We start from the raw sequence: 24,657 nt of genomic DNA on the forward strand, positions 1-24,657 counted from the left end.
ACCTTTCGGGGGACGTAGGTTGGTGAGGAGGCAACCCGTTGTTGACCCGATCCTTGTTTGGTGGCGGTCGCGTGGGCCAGTGACGATGCTGAGGCTTCCGGACACCGCGGAGGTGGTACGTCACCGTGTCAGCGAGGAGGACGTCCGTCGCTACATGGTTGCATTGGAGGGCAGGTTCGACAATACCTGGCAGGTTCTTCTGGGATCTCACTGGAGCTATGATCCTGTGATGGTTCCTTATCTTTGGGTGTCCACCGCCCGCGACGATACCCGTCGGGCGCTACAGTTCTAGTTGTATTAGTGATGCTATATTAGTGATAATATTTGACGATGTACGGACACCAAGAGATGATGTACTTTTGCTTATAATTATTGAATGCATGCTAATTTGAATACTACTTTATTTTATGATTTGGTTTTGCTTATTTTATGATTTGGTTTTGCTTATTGAATGCTCATATTGGATAAGTTCTCCTTCATTTCCGTGTGCTAGACAATTTGGTGTAATAATGCACTCGGGAATGAAAAGAGGAGCTACGTACATCACCGATAGTCAACCCGTGATTAATAAGAATGGTCTAGTTTAATATTGGAATTATGAACATAGGCCGGAAATGTCGTACTCGGATGACGAAAACTGCCCAGGGGAGTGCGACTGGTGCCACAACGACCGAGGTAAGTGCGACAGGTTCATTGAGCTGGACGAAGATCGGCGCTTCAGCATTAAGCTCGAGGAGACCTTCGATGTTCAAACGGTACGCAACGACGACAATAGTTTTTTTCGTAATTAAGCACGACTTCAACTATTTTAACGTGTATTTTTCATCTTTTCCAATTCGACTAGCTTATCCCATGCTTTGCAAGACGCTATGTCTTGGAGAGCATGGGTTTTGAAGACCATGAAAGTATGGAAACCAAAACAATTATCCTAAGTACCCATCATGGTGTGGATTTTCAAGTAAAGTTGTACAATGCTCAGAGTGTAACCCATTTTGGTTGCAAAATTTGGGAAGCACTTTGCAAGATGTATGGTTTTGATGAGGGTATGCTTGTCACCATGGATCTTGGTGATCCTACAATCGAGCAAGAGAGACCTTTGATTTGCGTCCTTGTGGATACACCTCCAACTCTTCCCCCATGTGAGCTTAACATAGTTATTAAGTGATTTATATTGTTTATTTCAAAATAGTTGACAACTTATTTCCATTGACAGCTTATTTTCATTCTTCAAAGAATGTGTGGAAGATGGTAGACAGAACCTACTACACCGAAGGCTCCGAATTAACTTATCAGGAGAAAAATCATCTGGTCGCATTTTGTACCGATCTTGAGAATTACAATATCTACAATCAAACTCCTCAACATTATGGTCAATACGCGCCACTAGTGCGCGTGTTGAACTACGGTAACTACCATGGAGATACCCTGGTAAGATTTCTTACTATTACGACATCCATGCATCTTTTTGCACACTTCTAAAACTAGTACATCATTGCTAACTACAAAGTTATTACTATGTTTTTCAACAGATAATCCCGAATGATTGTGTGCCTCATCTGATGTATACGCACGGTACCCTTCATATTTTGAACATACAACCAGGTCTTCCTACGAATCTCAACTGTCCATACCGGGTTTCTAAAAGAAGTGGAGACATGACAATCAAAGAATGGAAAAAATGTATGGACAGTCGTACGGAGCTTCTTGGAAGCAAAAAGCAGCGAAGGGCAAGAATTGGAGACAGGATGATCTCCATTCTTCATAATGGAGAGTCAGGGTCTATATTGTTTTATGCTATTTTACCTTAAGGGTGTTTAGGTCCTACCTGATACTGATGATCATGTGCTAAGAACAATTATGTAGGGTTGGGTTCGATGACTATGAGGATGATGATCGTATGACTTATTATTAATAACGAGTAGAAGTTGTATGATGATGCATGATTAGTAGGACTTGTTATTATATATGATGATGTATGATGCGAGCATGCATGAGTTATTATATCAGCGGGATGAAATGAACATATATAGCAGCAGCGTTGGTAAACCAAGGACGAAGATATAAGAGCGGACACTTCTCTCTATTAGCTAGCTAATAACAACCTAAAAATAACCCCCAAACCCCCTAAAGCAGCCACTTTTCTAAAAAAAACATGGACTTTTGGTCCCGGTTGGTGCCACCAACCGGGACAAAAGGCCCCCTGACTGGGCTCGGCGCACAGGCCACGTGGAGGCACATTGGTCCCGGTTCGTGTTTGAACCGGGACTAATGGGTGGAGGTATTAGTAACGACCCATTAGTCTCGGTTCATGAACCGGGACTAAAGGCCCTTACGGACCGGGACTATTAGGTGTTTTTCTACTAGTAATGCTTAATAGTGAAAGATTGGAGCAAAATTGTTAACGATCCCAGAGAAGAACTAGGGGGCAGCAATGAGAAGCGCAGCCCACGATTAGGAGACAGGTTCATCTGCATGCTCCAGTATGATGAATCAGGAGAGCTATACATGTTCTATGCTATTTCACCTGAGAGAGAGAGCAGCAGGAGTGATTTAGCTAGTTCATGCTCTTAGTACTTGTCCTCTCATGTCCGTGTTCTATGTCCTGAACTTAATCTCAAAGAGTGATTTGCTTTTGTGGTGTTATGAACGCTTATAATATCATGACCATGTTAAACTCGATGATATCTTTGCTTTTGGTACAAGTGAATGTTTCTTCTTTAAGCTAGTGTTGGTGGTGATTAGATAGCAGTAATGACTATGATGATTAAATAGTGGTAATGATGACTATGATGATTTTTAGCTAGCTAGTATACTGTTGTTGATGATATGATGCAAGAGTTTTTATATTAATATGAAGATGATGACGATGAGTTATTATATCATTTATGAAAGAAACCGCAGATTAGTTTCAGCTAGATGGATCCTAGCTAAGTGATCAAGTATATGCCATATCCATATTATACTTGATCACACCTAATTAGGTGATCAAGTATAATATGGATATGGCATATACTTGATCACTTAGCTAGGATCCACATGCATCCAGTCGAAACTAATCTACGGTACTTTCACCTAATGATTTAACAACTCATTATAATGTAAAACAATCACTAAATTAAATTGAAAACACAAAATTAAAGGAAAAATAAAAAATAAATCCAAAACACCCCCAAACATTTAGTACCGGTTGGTGTTACCAACCGGTATTAATGTCCTACATGCACCCGGGCCTGGCTCGTGCCACGTGATGGCACTTTAGCGCCGGTTCGTGATGAACCGGTACTAGGGGGGGGGACCTTTAGTCCCCACTCTTTAGTGTCGGTTGCGTAACCGGCACTAAAGGCCCTTATGAACCGACGCTAAAGCCCGGTTCCGCACTAGTGACTAACTTCTCGGTTCACACCAATATGTTCGTGAGGGCTTCCCAATACCTCCAATGCCTGTGAATACTTGAGCATCAAAGAAAATGGTGATAAATTATGAAAAAATATTTTAGTGGGAATGAGAGTGAGCGCTAGTTCACTTGCACGGGTAAGAGCAAGCATGCTATATAAGGATCTTAGAAGTGTACTATCTCCATTACTATGAAGTAAGGTAGGTATAGTGGGTAAATAAAGACTTTATCAGAAATAGTTGTGTATTCTTGCGTTAAATGTATATAAATTCTAATACAACAACTAGTCCACACAAGAGTCTACAATTTGGGTATGTATAGTAGGTAATCAAGACTTTATCAGAAATAGTTGTGTATTCTTGCGTTAAATCTATATAAATACTAATACAACAACTAGTCCACCCAAGAGTCTACAATTTGTAACTACAATTGTGATACTTAAATTTTATTTACATTTATTCTTCTTATAATCACATCGTCCAGGTTATGTTGTGTCACTATTTATTCACAATAGATTGATGTGAATGAGTTTTCTTCCAAGATCATTTATTTTCCTATTATTTACTGTGTACAACATGAAATATGTATAAATTGTTTAGAAAAGTGATCGGTAAACTATCAAATGTCAGTTCATGTTCATCAAATTCATGTGGTTAATAAATAATGCAACCAAATGCACAAACAATAATTTTGAAGATTATGTCACTATTATCTTTTTAGTGAGGTGACTTTGAGAAATAAACTTAGAGCTAAGTGATCAACATCCCGGGAACAACAAAGTTCCAGGCAAAACCATTTCTTTCAACATACCTAAAAAAGACATTACAAAGTAAAATTTAAAACCTTGGTGACAAAAATTGAGCGAGTGTCTGAATTGACTGTACTACATGATACGAAATTATGATGACTATTTTTGGACAAGGGTTTGCGGAAGGATAAGGCCTTTTCTTGTTGACCATGATGGATTTGTTTACAAATTTTACTTATTTTCTCCCTAGTTTAGGTATACCGGCAAACTAGAAGGATCAGTTGAACCATTATTATAACATTTTATAATAAATTAAATGAGATATTCCCATGCCACTATTAATAAATGTACCATACGATAAATGTATCAAGTCTTAATCACCAGTCCAATTTTACATGTGCAAAGCAAGGGGGTTAATAGTAACTACAAGAAAAAAAGATGCTTGTTGCCGCACTATCCATCTGAAGTATAGAAAATATATGATAAAATTTGAATTATTTGAACTACAATCACTTTAGGTGGGCATATTTTGAATGTTTTAATAAATGGATGTGTGCATCAAAATAATGTAGTGGCCGGGGTATTCCTCCTCAAAAAAGAGGAGGATATGTTTTTCTAACTAGAAATTAAAATTGAAATAAAGTATTTTCTAGGGAAATTTGAAATAAAGTAAGTAACTTATACAAATGGAACTTAATACTATCAAGTGTGAACAAGATAACGAGGTGCTTAATTTGGCGATAATAAATAATTTCCACATGTTATTCTATGAAAAGACATATTGTGGCTTAACCTATTGAATATCAAGTTCTCTTATAAATCACTTGCTCTTTGCAGTACAGAGTTGTTTACTAGTAGCACATGTGCTAGCCCGGATAGTAGTCTTAATAGGAAGGTCGGAAAGTAATGAATTCAACCAAGCGAGCAAGTTACAATTTCTCATTCTAGAGTGTTATTAGAATAATAGGGCCTTGCGACGGCCCAATTGCTGATGAAACCAAAAGTATACAATGAGTTACAACCCATAGAGAATAAACCCTTTGAAGAAACCCACCATGTTTAGCTTACATCTCTCGTCTAAATAATAACAACTAGCATATTGAAGATAAACAGGGGTATGATGCACCATTACGAAGTCCATCTCACTCCATCAGATTGTAATGAATGCCTCAGAAGCATTAGACCCTCCTCAGGAAGCTTTGGTGCGATGGGCTCTAGTTGGTGCTCAAGTTCCGCTTTAGATTCATCATGAAGATTCCACGGGGAGTTCAACACCAGCACCTCAAGGCCTGGAGACTATGCCAAGGGATACATAGAAGGTGATCACCTCGTTATTAAATAGCTAGGGTGTAGCTAAACTAGTGCTTGGGGATACAAGCTATATGACCGAACCTCCCATATATGTTCCCCAGCGGGTGACTCTCTTGGATTCCATGAGCATTGTGAAAGGAATGAAATGTCGTACTTTTTGCAAATGACATGCATCCGAGGCCAATGGGCATCATTAAAACAAATGGCATTGTGAACTTTCCACAGTGCCATATGTTGGAAATATGCCCTAGAGGCAATAATAAAACTAGTCGTCCACCCGTGCAGATGCACGGACTAGCCTATTTTAGGTGGAAGTATGTAATTTGGACTTTTAGTAATATTTGTTACATGGAATACACATTAGACACTAAAAGAAAACTAATATTTCTTGTGCATTTTTGATTGAGCGCAAGAAATAACATGCGACAACGAATGATGCTTTTGTGTGGCAGAAAGGAATATATTTTTAATAAATTTCTGATCAGATGATATACATGTATGCATAGTGTACAAATTCTGTAACACTAATATTTATCTTCTTGTCATATTTTTGTGACTTATTGGTACATCTATACACACAGTACTAATTAAAGGAAAAATCAGTACAGGACAACATGATAATAGAAAATAATATTAAAATAACATAGTTTAGTCTAGGATTTGTATATTTTCCATCCCAGTTTTCTGAATATATATTCCTTTCAATTAATAGTGTTATTAAATCTTGTCTACTTTGTGAATCCACTATGTATAACCTAGTGATAGTAGTGTATCATGAAACTGTGCAGAAAACCCCAATGGCTCCTTTGTGTTCCGTCTAAGAAGAGAATGAAGTGCGCTCTGTTCCGAAAAAGAAACATGTGGCTAGATTGTAGATAAGCATAGATACTTCAAATTTAATTACAATAACATCAGTTATGTCTGAATGTTTTTCATCAGTAGGAACATGTATAAGACGATCTATCAAATAGGACACTGAGTTTCTGCCAGGATAATCTCTGTTTGAGATAGGGAAATATTCTAGAAATAAATAATGGTCAAGTATAGAAGTAGCGTCAGTGCTAACAATCTAATATATGTAGGAGCATCTGAAGGGACAATATGGCATTTACGTCGTTGCATCATTGGTTAAGATACTAAGAAGACGAACTCAGCATATAAATCTATTTGTTTAATCAAACGTAAAGAAAATATTGAAAAATAAATTGTTTTGTCTAGGTCTCAAATTTCAGAAACGTTACATTGGAATAGAAGGATATAATGATTCCATGTGGTATATACATTAGACAGCTACGTACCATCTGATCATTCACGTTGGTGTGCTCTTTTCTACCGGTTTGAAATAAAATAATGGTCCAGGGTCGGGCATGTAGCCTAGATGAAAAAGTGTAATTGTTTGCCCTATAAGTCCAGCTTAACAGATCCAAGACGTTTTGTTTGGCACACGGTATTATGTTATTTTTGGCTTATGACATCCGAATCCAGTCCCAGAACTATACAGTGGATAAAATTTAGACCCCATGGAATTTATTTGATTTGAACATTATCAATAGAAGAACACAAAGCACATACAAAGTTGATGATTGAGTAACTACTAATTAATTCCAAATATCATGCTGATACATATTTGTGCAACGGAGTGATGACCAAGGAGCCAAGGAGTCCCTGCTAGCAGAACCTGAAAATATCACAGAGCATACTATTAATAACTATATTATTTATTACAGCAAACACATATGGCATATGACTAATCCCATATATTTGATGCCAATTCAGCTAAATGCAAACATGGTAAAGGTCAATAGCACTGAACATGAATTTGTGAATGACAAAAGATGTAAAATCTAGAAGGTAGATGGTAAATACAGAGTGACATTGGCAGCAGCAGCTGGCTAATGTTCAGACCAAAACATCGACAAAAACATGATTACCAACAAAAATTGCAACTCAAGAAAAAAAGATGATACCAGGTGCGCCGTCGTGCGTCATTGGCTGACGGCCGTACGCCATGTGATCCTACAGCCAAACACATGACCTGTTGCCGGTTTTGTGCATATCCGGGATCCTCACTGATTAGAGGAGGAGAGGACGGCTGGGTGGACTCTTCTGTAGGTTCACGATGACTGCAGCAATCCTATCTAGTTCTTCATATTCTCATTGCTCCTCGATGCATTGAACATGTTGCAGTTAACTGGCTTATGAAGATAACCAAGATATGCAGCGAGGTGGGAGGATGACTCTCCCTTAAAGGACAGATCTAAGTAATGTCTGTATGACTGGTCTAATAACTGTCCTCGTCCAACTCCAAGTACAGCCCCACCCTGGCCACGTCCTGCACCTAATGTCTATGCCTGGTCTCATAACTGGCCTCGTCCAACTCCAAGTATAGCCCTGCCCTGGCCACGTCCTACACCTGCAGCAACATGCAGTGCAGCTAGTTCGGCCGCTCTAGTCCCTCCCTACTACTCGCCTAAGCGAATCATTGCATGCATAGTTCTTTTGCTCGTCAGTCTCGTTGACGTCGGCATCCATGATCCATCTAATCAATCTGCTTTCGATAGTCTTTGATACATCCACATCCCCTCGGCTTGCCTGAAAAAAATATGTTGGATTATTGCATGGGCCGAGCTTGAAAGCTGATTAGATTCAAGATTTCTAATATTGGAGAGGAACCCGACCACATGCAGCAGCAGAGGATGAATTTGATTATACACAATTTCTCTTAGATTGATTCGAGCATTGACAGACCACTGAAATCATCAACGTGCTGAAGGCTAGATGCATCGAAGTGAATCCATGATGGGTGAGGAGGAACAACAGTTAGAGAGGATCGATCAACCTCTCATCGGGACACGGGCAGCGGGGGCGAACTGATGGGCACGACAGAGTTTTTGGGAAGGAGACGTGTGCATAGAATGAAGCTTATTTCTTACCGAACGGGCAAGAAACTGATCCGATATTATCTGTTTTGGTTTGTAGCGTGAGAAACCCACCTACCGTTCTTGATCATCTGTGAGATCTGCTTTTTCTTTTTTTCTTTTGCTGACCTCTTATATTTTCTATATTTTAATAACGTGGAAATTTGTAGGATTTTTTTAATGGAGAGATTGAGGGAATTGAGTCATGTGAGAGAGATAACTTATTTTTTTCTCAATGGAGAGATATTAATGAGGCGTGAGAGATTGATACTTTTTTTACGGACAATTTGAGAGAGTTGGGTCATGGGAGGCAGATACATGTTTTTTTCTTCTACGAGTCAATCTACATCGTAATAATTCGGTCCCACCTGATTAACGGCTCATAAAATCTAATTAACGTGGGAATTTGTAGGAAGTGGCTAATTAGTATAGGTATAGATAGATAGATAGATGGTTATTATTGTATTTCCTTGTTCATGATAATTGTCTATTGTTCATGCTATAATTGTATTAACTGGAAACCGTAATACATATGTGAATACATAGACCACAACATGTCCCTAGTGAGCCTCTAGTTGACTAGCTCGTTGATCAACAGATGGTCATGGTTTCCAGACCATGGACATTGGATGTCATTGATAATGGGATCACATCATTAGGAGAATGATGTGATGGACAAGACCCAATCCTAAGCATAGCACAAGATCGTGTAATTCGTTTGCTAAAAGCTTTTCTAATGTCAAGTATCATTTCCATAGACCATGAGATTGTGCAACTCCCGGATACCATAGGAATGCTTTGGGTGTACCAAACGTCACAACGTAACTAGGTGGCTATAAAGGTACACTACATGTATCTCCAAAAGTGTCTGTTGGGTTGGCACGAATCGAGACTGGGATTTGTCACTCCGTATGACGGAGAGGTATCTCTGGGCCCACTCGGTAATGCATCATCATAATGAGCTCAATGTGACTAAGTGGTTAGTCGCGGGATCATGCATTACGGAACGAGTAAAGTGACTTGCCGGTAACGAGATTGAACAAGGTATCGGGATACCGACTATCGAATCTCGGGCAAGTAACATACCGATAGACAAAGGGAATTGTATACTGGATTGACTGAATCCTCGACATCGTGGTTCATCCGTTGAGATCATCGTGGAACATGTGGGAGCCAATATGGGTATCCAGATCCCGTTATTGGTTATTGGACGGAGAGGTGTCTCGGTCATGTCTGCATGGTTCCCGAACCCGTAGGGTCTACACACTTAAGGTTCGGTGACACTAGAGTTGTTATGGGAAATAGTATGTGGTTACCGAAGGTTGTTCGGAGTCCCGGATGAGATCCCGGACGTGACGAGGAACTTCGGAATGGTTCGGAGGTGAAGATTGATATATTGTACGAAGGGTATTGGAGTCCAGAATTGTTCTGGGAGTACCGGGTGACGACCAGCGTGACCGAAAGGTGTTTCGGAGGCCCCGACAAGCGTTGGGGGGCCTTATGGGCCAAGTGGAGGGGGCACATCAGCCCTCTAAGGGGCTGAGCGCCCCTCCCACCCCATCTCACGTAACCTTGAGAGGTGGGGGCGCCACCCCTAGGGCAGCCACCCCTCCCGGCTTGGGGGGCAAGTTCCCTAGGGGTGGGGGTGCCCAAACCCATCTAGGGTTTCCCCTGTGGCCGCCGCCCCTCCCCTAGGGAAACCCTAAGGCGCCTCCTCCTCCCCCTTCCCCCTATATATAGTGAGGGAGAGAGAGAGGGCAGCCGCAACCCTTCCCCTGGAGCAGCCCCTCCCTCCTCATACATCTCCTCCTCCTCTGTAGTGCTTGGAGAACCACGAACTCCACCAAAACCACGCCATCGTGCTGTCGGAGTTCTCCCTCACCATCTCCTCTCTCCTTGCTGGATCAAGAAGGAGGAGACGTCCCCGGGCTGTACGTTTGTTGAACGCGGAGGCGCCGTCCGTTCGGCGCTAGATCGGATCTTCCGCGATTTGAATCGCCGCGAGTACGACTCCATCAACCGCGTTCTTGTAATGCTTCCGCTTAGCGATCTTCAAGGGTATGAAGATGCACTCCCTCTCTCTCTCGTTGCTAGAATCTCCTAGATTGATCTTGGTGATACGTAGGAAAATTTTGAATTATTACTACGTTCCCCAACACCATAACGTGGTAGCATGAGCAACATTCACAATTTTATGTTATTATTATTGAATCACAAACACAAAATTGACTGAAGGTGGCATATGTAAACTAGTTAGGTCCGCAATAGTTTTCCAACTTTCACGACAATTGAACAACTAAAAATAGTGTGTGCAAGTTTGTTTCAGAACAAATTATATAGGATAAATCAGGCACATTTTGAGGTTTATTCTAGAGTGTTTATGTCGAATTTAGTGGAACTGAGTAATAAACCAACAACATATTTCTTGTTACAATGCATTGAATGCATTCCTAACCTAAATGAGACATTGTGAATTTACCAAACAAATGGAAAAAATTCCTCACAACAAATTCAAAAGATCAAAGTAGTATTTTCTCACTCCAAAGTGAGTCTTTTCGTTTGATGCTTATATCTTAGTACGGAGATCGAGGTCTATTTTCTCCTTACAATTGTTGCAAATGAATATGTGCGTGAATATAAAGAGCACATAATTCCTCATTGATGAGGTAGATGGGCAAAATGAAAAATAGGAAAATACAGTGAATAATAATGTCAGCATCATTCATGCGAATAAATATCTTTTGTTCTTGGTACAATGCCTTGGCCTGTTTAGGGACTCTTTATTTCAAAGGATTTTGAGAGGATTCTAATTAATCCTAGGAAATTTTTACTACATGGGTTGTTTGATTCATGGGATTCTAAACCATATAATTTTTCCTTAGGATTCATTTCTATTATTCACTCCATACTCTTGGAAAGAGTCCTACGTTTTCCTGTTCTCTACCAAACAACAATTCAATAATGTAGTATTGAAGGTGACATGACATTCCAACTATGTGCTTTTTTTCTGTTCCTACGTTGTATGATGCTTCAAATGAAAGAGACCTTTACTCAACAAGTGCCACATAACATCACCAAGCGGTAGGATCATACTAAGATTTGATGTAAGTGCTCGTACAGTCCATGCATATAATGTATCTCATTTAAGACATCACCAGACACCTAATTGGCCAAAAAACATACTAACACGGTTCCACTTGTTTTTTTCCCCTAACATTAGACGGGTGCGGCAAACACTCGCTTCCAGACTTCTCCGGTAAATCCGTGGATTTGCCTCCCCTCTGCCTGCTACTCTAGCGGCCAGCGGAGGGGAGGGGAATTCTGGTTCCTCCACTCCGATTAGTAGTTTAGTTAGGGTTTTTTAGTCCTTACAGGTGCGACACTCTGACGGATGGCGGCTCGCACTGGTGGAAGTAGTGGTTGCTTGGTGGTCTTGGAATCTCGATGTAATATTTATTATGTTTTAGATATTTTGTATTTTCGGTGAAATTTTATAATATATTTGATGTTTTTTCACAAAATAAAGGTGGTACCGGATAGAGACGTGTTTGTTGTATGCATGTTTGCTTCCCTGTGTAACAACTAAGGGCACCTCCAACACTGACTCCTAAATTGGACACCTTACCTGTTCACGGATCGGTGGGGTCCAGTCCACGGACATTGATGCGGAAGGGGGTCATCCAATGCTTATTACCTAATAATCCCATTTGTCCGGTTGAGAGGGGAGAGAGGAGAAAGGGAGAAAAGAGAGGAGAAAAAAAGAGAGAAGACCACGTGGTTGCTTTCCGTTGGTCAAGTTGATGTCCAGACACTCCCAAACCAGCCACAAATTTGCTTCCAATATACCGTATTTCGGACATGCATACTGATCCAATGACACTTTAGGAACTCAATTGAATGGCATAAGTGGTCCAGACATAGACATATACGGGAGGTTCGAGGGTTTGCCTTGGAGATGCCCTAACAACACGACATAATTGGTCTTCCTCTGTAGGCTCGGTTGCCGAAAGAAAATTTAGTTGTTTCCCCAGATCCTATTGGTCTTAAGAGGTCGGAGGAATCACATATCAATTTCCAAATTTAGATTGAGTTTATTCTACATTATGTTTTGTGTGTTCGTGAGGGTAGCATCTTGACACCAGAGATTTGTCACGCGGAATAGTCAAATGTCTCATCCCATCTTGATTTTGTCATTGCGCTACTCTCAGGAGCCCATGGTGTCTTGGTCCCATGGAACTTGGCTATTGATCTGGCGGGTTCTCGTCCTATGATATATCCTAACTTAGCAGTGATGGTGGTTATGTGTTAATAATTTTTCTTTGGTCGATGGTTCTCATGAGGATGAGGCACGAAAGCCATCTTCTTGGTCTTGTTCATCGTCGCCGCCTGGGGGAGCACCGACCTGACACTTCCTTCCCATTTGTTGGGGGTTAACTAGTAGAAAGCACGACTTTCATTCGGGCCAGATAAGCTCATTAGTCCCGGTTAAGTCACGAACCGGGACCCATGGGGGCATTGGTCCTGGTGCATGAGGCCAGGGGGCCTGCCGGGCCTCGTTGGGGCATTGGTCCCGCTTCGTCTGGCCTCTTTGGTCCCGGTTGGAGGGACGAACCAGGACCAATGGGCCTCGCTCCTGGCCCATCATCATTGGTCCAGTTGGTGGCTTGAACCGGGACCAAAGGGTGTCCTTTAGTACCGGCTCAAGCCATGATCCGGGACCAATGATGTGCCTATATATACCCCCTCGCTGGCGAGCAGAGCACTCCATACTCCTCTGTTTTTTCTGGCTGGCAATGGGAGGGCTTTGTGGTGCTCTAGCTCACCTCCTATGCTCATGAGGTGTTCGATGGAATGCCCGAGCCACAATACTTAAGCTTTTTCCTCTCCCAGCTCGATCTTCAAGCTCCATTTTCCTCAATATTTGTCTAGGTTTAGCGGTCCGTCACATCCCGTCCCCATCTTCACCGTCGTCGATCGCTCGCGCCGATCTCGTCGCCGACACCACCGTGGTGAGCCTCTTGTTCTTATCTTCTTTCTAAAAGGAAAAAATTCTTACTTGTATGTTTAGATAGATACTTGTATAATTTTCTTACTTTTATTATTGCTTCTTATTATGTAGTGCGATGGTTTTGGTATCCGCCCCTCGGCCCTCGGCCTGTCTATGATTCAGATGTGGTATATATTATCTTTATAACTATTTGGTTCATTTATTGTTTATGACAATTATGCCGACCAACGTGACATAGATTTTATTTATCTAGGAGGTATGTGAACCGGAAATTCCAACCGACCCTATTGTCGAGAGGTTAAATTTAGTTGAATAAGGAAACAATTTCTTGAAGGAAAAAATTAAAAAAATTGAGAAGGAGAAGATGATATTGGAATTGCATGTTGCGAATGTCGTCGATGATCACAAGATCAAGATGGATGCAATGCACTTGAAGATTAGAAAGATTAGAAAATATGCCATTTATAACGAGGCTTGGTATCATTATGTTGTTGGATCAATTGTTACCTTGGTTGCGATTATGATCGAATTTGTTTTCGCATTGAAATGTTTTACATAGTTTCAATGTATGGTTTAATTAATTAGATGCTCTAGAGAGCTATATGTTGTTCAATGAGAACTATGTATGTACTTTGGTTTTAATGTGATGATGAACATCTATTAATTTGCTCACTTAATTATCTATTCATGATGTTCCGTAATGGTTTTTAACACACTTAATTATATATAATGCACGCAGATGAACCGGCAATAGATGTACGGTGACAGACACACCTCCAAGTACATTAAGGGCATGCATAATTTTCTCTAAGTGGTTGAGGCAAACAAGCAGAATGGTTTTATGTGTTGTCCATGCTCTATATGTGGGAATACGAAGTCTTACTCTGACTCGAAAACCATTCACACCCACCTGCTTTATAAGGTTTCATGCCACAGTATAATGTTTGGACTAAGCACGGAGAAATAGGGGTTATGATGGAAGACAGCAAAGAAGAAGAGGACGATGACAACTATGTGCCCCCTGAATACGGTGATGCTGCAATGGGGAAAGTTGTTGAAGATCAAGAGGAACCAGACGATGTGCCCGATGATGATCTCCACCGGGTCATTGTTGATGCAAGGAGACAGTGCGAAAGTCAAAAGGAGAAGCTCAAGTTCGATCGCATGTTAGAGGATCACAGAAAAGGTTTGTATCCCAATTGCGAAGATGGTAACACAAAGCTCGGTACCGTGCTGGAATTGCTGCAGTGGAAGGAACAGAATAGTGTGCCTGATAAAGGATTTGAGAAGCTACTTAAAATATTGAAGAAGCTTCCAAAGGATAACAAATTTCCCGACAGTATATATGCATCAAAGAAGGTTGCATGCCCTCTAGGATTGGCGATGCAGAAGATACATGCATGCCCTAATGACTGCATCATGTACCATGGTGCGTACGAGGATTTGAACGCATGCCTGGTATGTGGTGCATTGCGGTATAAGATCAAACGAGATGACCCTGGTGATGTTGACGACGAGCACCCCCGGAAGAGGGTTCCTACCAAGGTGATGTGGTATGCTCCTATAATACCACCGTTGAAACGCCTATTCAGAAACTAAGAGCATGCCAAGTTTATGCGATGGCATAGAGAGGACCGTAAGAAAGACGGGAAGTTGAGACCACCCGCTGACGGGTCGCAGTGGAGAAAAATCGAGAGAAAGTACTGAGAGGAGTTTGCAGGTGACGCAAGGAACGTATGGTTTGGTTTAAGCGCGGATGGCATTAATCCTTTTTTGGGGAGTAGAGCAGCAACCACAACACCTGGCCCGTGACTCTATGCATCTATAACCTTCCTCATTGGCTGTGCATGAAGCGGAAGTTCATTATGATGTTAGTTCTCATCCAAGGCCCTAAGCAACCCGGCAACGGCATTGATGTGTATTTAAGGCCATTACTTGAAGAAATTTTAAAATTGTGGATTGGAAACAGTGTACGTGCATGGGATGAGCACAAACAGGAGGAATTTGACCTGCATGCATTGCTTTTGTCAGCATCAATGATTGGCCTACTCTCAATAACCTTTCAGGACAGACAAACAAGGGATAGCACTCATGCACGCACTGTTTAGATGACACCAAATATATATACCTGGAAAAATGCAGGAAGAATGTGTACCTGGGGCATCGTCGATTCCTTCCGACCAACCATCAATGTCGAAAGAAAGGCAAGCACTGAACTCGATCGGTGGAGGGGCGCGCTGAATTTGAAGATAGGGCGGTGATGGCCGGCGTAGACCGACAAGCGGACAGGCGCACGGACGACGGTTGTGTCGTGCGAGGCCGCCGGTTCAGGGCGACGGACGGGTAGACGCGCGGACGACGGCCGTTAAGGGCCGCGTGTCGTGCGAGGCCGTCGGGTCGGTGAAGGGGCCGGCCGGCTACGCCGGTGTTGGAGTAGAGACACACGGCGGGGGTAGACGGCGACGACGGGCGACACAAACCGATCAAGTATAGATCAAAAAACCCAAAAGAACACGTCGTTCAAGATGACCAGTGGGAGAGAGAAAAACCTAAAGCGAGGGCTCAGGAAAAAGACTCTCTCGGGCGGTCGGTCAACACGACCAGCGGACAAACCCTAGGTACGGGCGGTGCCGCCCTCGGGGGCGGCGCGCGGGTGTGGAAGCGCCGATGGCTAGGGTTTATGACCGAGATAAAGCTGATACCATGTTAGAAAGAAGAGAAAGATTGGTGAAATAGTTGATGTATTGTTTGAGCCTTATAGGCATATATATAGGAGTACATAATCATTTTGGAGTATAAAGTAAGTAGAATAATATCATATGTTATCCTAGCTTTTCTAATAATTACGATACTCAACACCAATTTATCCTCTGTTAGTTGGCTTCCTTGCCTGTTTACCCTTTCAGTCCATTACTCCCCTGCAGCCTCTCCCTTCTCAGATGTGAGACAAACACCATAAAAAAGAACATCGGAGATGAATGAACTTATTTATGGAGATTATTAATAAAGAAAACTTGTGTATACAGAGAAAATGCTTTGGGATCATTGCTCTAGTATAAGCTCGTTCAAGCAAGGTGAGCACGACACAAAGAATTTCCTTGGAAAGGAAAAGCAGGGCAGTATGGCGTGCTCTAATTATCCGATAGTCATACATGACATGGCGACATCTTATTTTCATACACCCTTAACTCGTGACTTACATAGCGAGCCTTCGTGTGAGACCAATTTAATGAATTGCTTGTCCGTGACGGAAAAAGAAACGGAAGAGCTATCTGGCAAATTTCAGATTTTGGGTTCCTCCTAGCAAATGCATTGCCTGCCGTTGGATGCGCCGCGCAGATCTTGATGTGTGGTTGCTTGCCTGTACGCTTTTGAAACTCGTTCGCCACATAATAAAAACTGCGTGAACTCATTTTATTCGTACACAACCGAGTCACCGCATTGGCTAGTGCCTCAATCTTGACTTGGGAGACCTAGGATCGAACATGCCTCCTTTACTTTTCTTTTCTTTTCTTACTATAGGTGGTAAAATATGAAAAAACATGTTTTGTTTAGGTACATGGCAATGTTTCTGGAAATAAATATACATGACAGTTTTTTTATTTGAACTTGTCATATAGCCAATTTAAATATATTTTTAATGTTCACACGTCAAGTTGTTCTGTACACATGGAAATTTTTTAGAAAAAAAATTCCTTATCCCATGGAAAATTCAGAACTTTTTTTTGTCTTCAACACATGGCAATTTCAGGCCCTTTTTTCCCATGGCAAGCTTTGGGAATTTTTATGACTTATTTATTGAATTTTTACTATTAAGAGTGTGGCAATTTCATTTTTAATGACAGACAATTTTATTATTAAGAGCGTGGCAATTTTATTATTAAAAACATGGCAATTTTAATTTAATCATATGGCAATTTTATTTTAATCATATGGCAACTTTACTTACTTTTGATCATGGCAATTTCTGCCTCTGATTTTTATTTATTTAAAAAAAAATATAAAAGCATGGCAAGTTATGTATTTGTTAACACTCAATTGGAAGGAAATGTGTTTTTTAACATCACGGCGAATCATGAACTTGTCGTACTATATCTTTTGTACAAAGATTCTTTAAAAATTAGAGGGTGGCAATTTTAAATAGCATTTGCAAATTTATGTTTCTCTGCCTTTTTCTATAGGAAGAAAAAAATGTTTTCTCAATTGATGGCAATTTGTTCGAAAAATCCAGAGGGAAGAAACAAAAATCTGATAACTCGGCCTCTAGACCAACCTGGGGCTCACGCTAGAAGCCCACTAGAGCTAACGCTCGAGGGAGTGTACTCCCTCCACTTTTGTACACAAGGCCACAAACCCATATTACAGGTACAAAGGCAAAAGTTAATGTCTGCTTAAGTCAATGTTGTAAGCCAACTTGTCTCATTGTTTGTCCTGTTAATTAATGTGTGTTTTTCTCTCCTAGCACAACAAGCCAATGCTCTCACTCCTCTTCGGTTGATTAATAAGGTGCATGAAAGCCAACCTTCTCATTCCCACATGCATGCAAGCGATAACTAATGTCATCCTTTGCTAGCATGAGGCAAACATCATTAATTTTGTCTTGATTAGTGTTAGTAGCCTTGTATAACTGCAAATTGTAATTTTGATAGTGGCCTTGTATATGAAAATGGAGGGAGTATTTATTTCGTTGTTTTAATCCTTCCCCAGCAAATGAATCATTCATAGAGTGAACCTCCCCAACTGGCGCTAGATATTAGGGTTAGAAAAGGCTTATTCTTGATTTTTCTACTGATTTTTTTTGAATGCATTATTCAATTGGCCGTCGGTGATTATAACTTAGCTCCAATCCCACTAGCATCTAATCCTTGAAACCCTACTGCCACACACACTTTCTCTTTTCCTCCTTCCTACCAGCACCACCTCATTCTAGATCTCATTCTCTTCTCTCTCAATCTACTCTCATCTCTCTCACTCTCGCCGACCACATAGTTTGTTTTGATCTCGTCCCTTGTCTGCTCAACTTCATTTTCAACCTTCAGAGGATGACGACAAAGGAACATGGACGAGGGTGGCGGCGCTCCCCTATGGCCAACATTGGCGCTCTCATTGTCCTTGGAGCATGAGTGAGGGAGTCCCAGACTAGGGGGTGTCCGGATAGCCGAACTATCATCATCGGCCGGACTCCAAGACTATGAAGATACAAGATTGAAGACTTCGTCCCGTGTCCGGATGGGACTTTCCTTGGCGTGGAAGGCAAGCTTGGCGATACAGATTTGTAGATCTCCTACCTTTGTAACCGACTCTGTGTAACCCTAGCCCTCTCCGGTGTCTATATAAACCGGATGGCCTTAGTCCATAGGACGAACAACAATCATACCATAGGCTAGCTTCTAGGGTTTAGCCTCCTTGATCTCGTGGTAGATCTACTCTTGTAACCCACATCATCAATATTAATCAAGCAGGACGTAGGGTTTTACCTCCATCAAGAGGGCCCGAACCTGGGTAAAAACATCGTGTCCCTCGTCTCCTGTTACCATCCGCCTAGACGCACAGTTCGGGACCCCCTACCCGAGATCCGCCGGTTTTGACACCAACATTGGTGCTTTCATTGAGAGTTCCTCTGTGTCGTCACCGATAGGCTCGATGGCTTCTTCGATCATCATCAACGACGCAGTCCAGGGTGAGACCTTCCTCCCCGGACAGATCTTCATATTCGGCGGCTTTGCACTGCGGGCCAATTCGCTTGGCCATCTAGAGCAGATCGAAAGTTACGCCCCTGGCCGTCAGGTCAGATTTGGAAGTTTGAACTTCACGGCTGACATCCGCGGGGACTTGATCTTCGACGGATTCGAGCCACAGCCGAGCGTGCCGCACTGTCACGTCAGGCATGATTTAGCTCTGCCGCCGGACAGTACCCTGGAGGCCGCACTCGAGCCCGCTCCGATCCTCAATCGGAGCCGGCCGCGCAGATCGAGGACGGATGGCTAGACATCGCCTCGGGTGCTGCAACCTCTACGGTGATAGAGCCGAACACTGACTTTGTCCCTCATAAAGCTCGTGACTCCAAGGTGCCGGACTCCTCGCCGACTCCGAAACCCCCGCGCCCGCCCTGATCGAATCCGATTGGGCGCCGATCATGGAGTTCACTGCAGCGGACGTCTTTCAACACTCACCTTTCGGCGACATCTTGAGTTCGCTAAAATATCTCTCGTTATCAGGAGAGCCCTGGCCGGACTGCGGTCAGGACGGTTGGGATGCGGACGACGAAGAAATTCAAAGCCCACCCACCACCCACTTGGTAGCCGCTGTCGATGATTTAACCGACATGCTAGACTACGACTCCGAGGACATCGACGGTATGGACGACGATGCCGGAGACGACCAAGAACCAGCGCCCACTGGGCACTGGACAGCCACCTCATCGTATGACATATACATGGTGGATATCCCAAAAGATGGGAATGGCGAAGGAACAGAGGAGGATGGCCCCTCCAAAAAGCAGCCCAAGCGCCAGCGTCAGCGGCGCCGCTCTAAATCCCGCCACAGCAAGAATGAAGACTCCGGCACCGGAGACAATAATACACCGGACAGTGCCGAAGACAACCCGCTCCAGCAAGATGCAGCGCAGGAGGACGGAGACGCCAGCCCTCATGAGAGAGCGGCAGAAGAAGAGGTAGAGGATTATATGCCTCCCTCCGGAGACGAAGCAAGCCTCGACGACGATGAATTCGTCGTGCCTGAGGATCCCGTTGAATAAGAGCGTTTTAAACGCAGGCTTATGGCCATGGCGAACAGCCTCAAGAAAAAGCAGCAACAGCTTAGAGCTGATCAGGATCTGCTAGCCGACAGATGGACTGAAGTCCTCGCGGCCGAAGAGCATGAGCTCGAACGCCCCTCCAAAAGCTACCCTAAACGCAAGCTGCTCCCCCGATTAGAGGAGGAGGCTTACGAACCCGCATCACCAGGAGACAATACGGCTGACCGACCACCCCGTGGTCGCGACAGAGTGGCCTCTAGGCCCTTCACCAGACCCGTACCCCGGCATCGCTCGAAAAGCACACGGCCACAGGGGAACACTCCGGACTTGCGAGATATATTGGAGGATAAGGCAAGACAATCAAGATTGATCTATGGATCGCGTGGGCGTCCCACGATACGTGACGACAATCGTCGCGCCGGACACAGTAAGTCCGGCCGGGCCGAACAAAATAGACCAAGCTCCCTTGAGCTCCGTCGTGATATCGCCCAGTACAGAGGCGCCGCACACCCACTATTCACAGATGAAGTAATGGATCATCAAATCCCCGAAGGGTTTAAACCCGTCAATATTGAATCCTACGATGGCACAACAGACCCTGCGGTTTGGATTGAAGACTATCTCCTTCACATCCACATGGCCCGCGGTGACGATCTTCACGCCATCAAATACCTCCCCCTCAAGCTTAAAGGACCAGCCCGGCATTGGCTCAACAGCCTGCCAGCAGAGTCAATTGGGAGTTGGGAGGACCTGGAAGCCGCATTCCTCGATAACTTCCAGGGCACTTATGTGCGACCACCAGACGCTGATGACCTAAGCCACATAATTCAGCAGCCAGACGAATCGGCCAGGCAATTCTGGACACGGTTCTTAACCAAGAAAAACCAAATCGTCGACTGTCCGGATGCGGAGGCCCTCGCGGCCTTCAAGCATAACATCCGCGACGAGTGGCTTGCCCGGCACCTGGGACAGGAAAAGCCGAAATCCATGGCAGCCCTCACATCACTCATGACCCGCTTCTGCGCGGGTGAAGACAGCTGGCTAGCACATAGCAATAACCTCAGCAAAAATTCTGGCAGTCCGGACTTCAAGGACCGAAATGGCAGGCCGCGTCGCAACAAAAACAAACGCCGCATTAACGACGATCATATTGAGGATACGGCAGTCAATGCCGGATTCAGAGGCTCTAAACCCGGTCAGCGGAAAAAGCCATTCAAAAGAACTACTCCGGGTCCGTCCAATTTGGACCGAATACTCGACCGCTTGTGCCAGATACACGGCACCCCCGAAAAGCCAGCTAACCACACCAACAGGGACTGTTGGGTATTCAAGCAGGCAGGCAAGTTAATTGCCGAAAACAATGACAAGGGGCTACATAGCGATGACGAGGACGAGACCCAACCGCCGAACAATAGAGGACAGAAGGGTTTCCCCCACAGGTGCGGACGGTGAACATGATATACGCAACGCACATACCCAAAAGGGAGCGGAAGCATGCACTCAGGGATGTCTACGCGATGGAGCCAGTTGCCCCGAAGTTCAATCCATGGTCCTCCTGCCCGATCACTTTTGACCGAAGGGACCACCCCACCAGCATCCGCCACGGCGGATTCGCCGCACTGGTCTTAGACCCAATCGTCGATGGATTTCACCTAACCAGAGTCCTGATGGACGGCGGCAGCAGCCTGAACCTGCTTTACCAGGATACAGTGCGCAAAATGGGCATAGACCCCTCAAGGATTAAACCTACCAAAACGACCTTTAAAGGCGTCATACCAGGTGTAGAAGCCAATTGTACAGGCTCAATTACACTGGAAGTGGTCTTCGGATCCCTGGATAACTTCCGAAGCGAGGAGTTAATCTTCGACATAGTCCCGTTCCGCAGCGGCTATCATGCCTTGCTCGGACATACTGCGTTTGCAAAGTTCAACGCGGTGCCGCACTACGCATACCTCAAGGTCAAGATGCCAGGCCCTCGAGGAGTCATCACGGTCATCGGAACCGCTGAACGTTCTCTCCGCACGGAGGAACATACAGCGGCTCTCGCGGCAGAAGTACAAAGCAGCCTCTTAAGGCAATTCTCTAGTCCGGCCGTTAAGCGGCCGGACACAGCTAAGCGCGCCCGGAGTAACTTACAACAAGACCACCTGGCACGTTCCGAGCACTCGTAGCAGTGCGGCCCCAACCCCAGCTCCTGCGAAACGTTAAAGCAGATCCTTCGCATGCACCATTACGCTCTGAAGATACCATGGGCATGGGGAGAGGGGCACGACCACGGTAAACCCAGACTGCGGCTAAACCGCACCAGGGGCTCTCAAGTGTGTCGTTCTTTTTTCTTTTCCTTTTACCTTTTATTTTTTACACACAGGACTCCGTTTGTCAGAGGCCCTGTCCGGCAGCAGATCTGTCGAACTCACGATGCAACAGCCAGGGAAGGATAAAGGCTACAACGAATATACAGGTGGTCTCCGTTACGATCATTTTTATACACCAATCTGCAGCCTACCCCTGGAGGGGGACATGTTTAACAGTCCCATACCTTGCTTATCGCACTATTTGTATCGTTCTGCATTCGTAGCAGCACTTATTGAATAAAACAATGCAACACCTTTTTGCTTATAATTGCATTTCCTTTTCATACATATGTTCATTCACGGCATATTGCATCCGTACACTTTGGTACGGCTAATACACACCAGGGGCTTATGTTCCCCGCATCATGGTGTGATAAGTCCGAACACTTTCACAAGTGCGGCACCCCGAACTTATAGCACTATATGCATCGGCTCCGATTCATGTCTTGGGTCAATAGTTGGGTTTGCCCGGCTCCAATGTTTTGGTACCTTACGTTCCATTATATCGGCTAAGGTAGCACTGGGAGAACCACTGCGATTGCGCCCCAGTTGAGATGGGTTAACGCCTCAGTGGAGAAAGCTAAAACTGGCCGTCATGATGAGGCGAGAGCCGGTCGCTGTTCGAGAGGTTTTTTGCGAGTCCTTAAAGACTTATGCCGCTTAGAGCAAGGAGCCGGATACTGTCCGGCCAAGGCATGGATAGCGCCCCAAATTCGGCCTTCCGAAGACTAGGGGCTTCACCGAAATTTAAAATTATGGAATTCTATGGCTAAGTGAGAGTGTTCAAGCATTATAAGTCCGGTTGCCTTGTTCGCTGTGTCGAGCGCCTCCCTAGATGGACCCAAAAATGGGAACAAGAGCGCTCGAGTTTATCCCAAACACACCAGCACTCGTGGCATGGGGGCTGAAGCCGACGACTTGCCATCTCTCAGATTTGATAAACAGCCGCACAGAAGGTAATATTTTAAATTAACAAGCGTTGCTTAGCGCATATGAACCAAGTTTTCAGCGCATAGGATAACGACATGCGAGTCTACTCAAATATTACATCTTTGGAGCACTCACCCGCAATAGTGCGGGCACCCTTCAGCACACTCTTATAATACATCTCGGGCGTCTGATGCTCCTTGCCCTCTGGTGGGGGGTCCGTCACAAGCTTCTGGGCATCCATCTTGCCCCATTGCACCTTTGCACGGGCAAGGGCCCGACGGGCACCCTCAATACAGGCGGAGTGCTTGATAACTTCAACCCACGGGCACGCATCCACCAGCCGCCGCACCAGGCCGAAGTAGCTCCCAGGCATAGCCTCTTTAGGCCACAGCCGAACTATGAGGCCCTTCATGGCCTGTTCGGCCGCCTTGTGGAGCTCGACCAGCTGCTTCAGCTGGTCTCTAAGGGGCACCGGATGTCCGGCCTCAGCATACTGAGACCAGAAGACCTTCTCCATCGAGCTCCCCTCCTCGGCCCGGTAGAATGCGGCAGCATCGGACACGCTGCGAGGAAGATCTGCGAACGCTCCTGGAGAGCTCCGAATTCGGGTAAGCGACAGGTAATTAACACTCACATGCTTACTTTGCATGAAAAATGCCTTACCCGCTACTATTTTATTTACCGCCTCGATCTCCTGGAGGGCCTTGTAGGCTTCGGCCTTAGCGGCTTTGGCACTCTCAAGAGCCGTTGCAAGCTCAGACTCTCTAGTCTTCGAGTCACGCTCCAGGCTCTTATGTTTCTTCACGAGATCCTGGAGCTCTTGCAGTACCTCCGCCACCCGCGCCTCCTGTTTCTCTCGCTCGGTGCGCTCCGCAGCCGCATTGTGTTCGGCCGCGGCCACCGCCTCTTTCAGGGTCGCCACCTCGTTAGTGGCCCCTGCAATACCCAAGTTATCCTTGTCATTTTTCTTGCAACTAAATCCTTTTCTGTAAGGTACAATTTTCATAAGGTATTACTCACCTTCTTTTTCCTCGAGCTGCTTCTTGGCACGTCCGAGCTCGTTCTCGGACCGCTCGAGGTTTTCCTTCAAAGTATTGACCTCCGCAGTCAGTGCGGCGGAGGTCAGCAGCACAGCCTGCAATCCCATATTGACATATTTTCATGACTCCTGCGTTTATCTTTCTAAAGATCCTCAGTCCGGCTTTTCTTTCCGAACACCGAACCGAGCATCAGGGGC

This window comes from Triticum aestivum, chromosome 4A, assembly GCF_018294505.1.
Source record: "Triticum aestivum cultivar Chinese Spring chromosome 4A, IWGSC CS RefSeq v2.1, whole genome shotgun sequence".
Lineage (NCBI taxonomy): Eukaryota > Viridiplantae > Streptophyta > Magnoliopsida > Poales > Poaceae > Triticum > Triticum aestivum.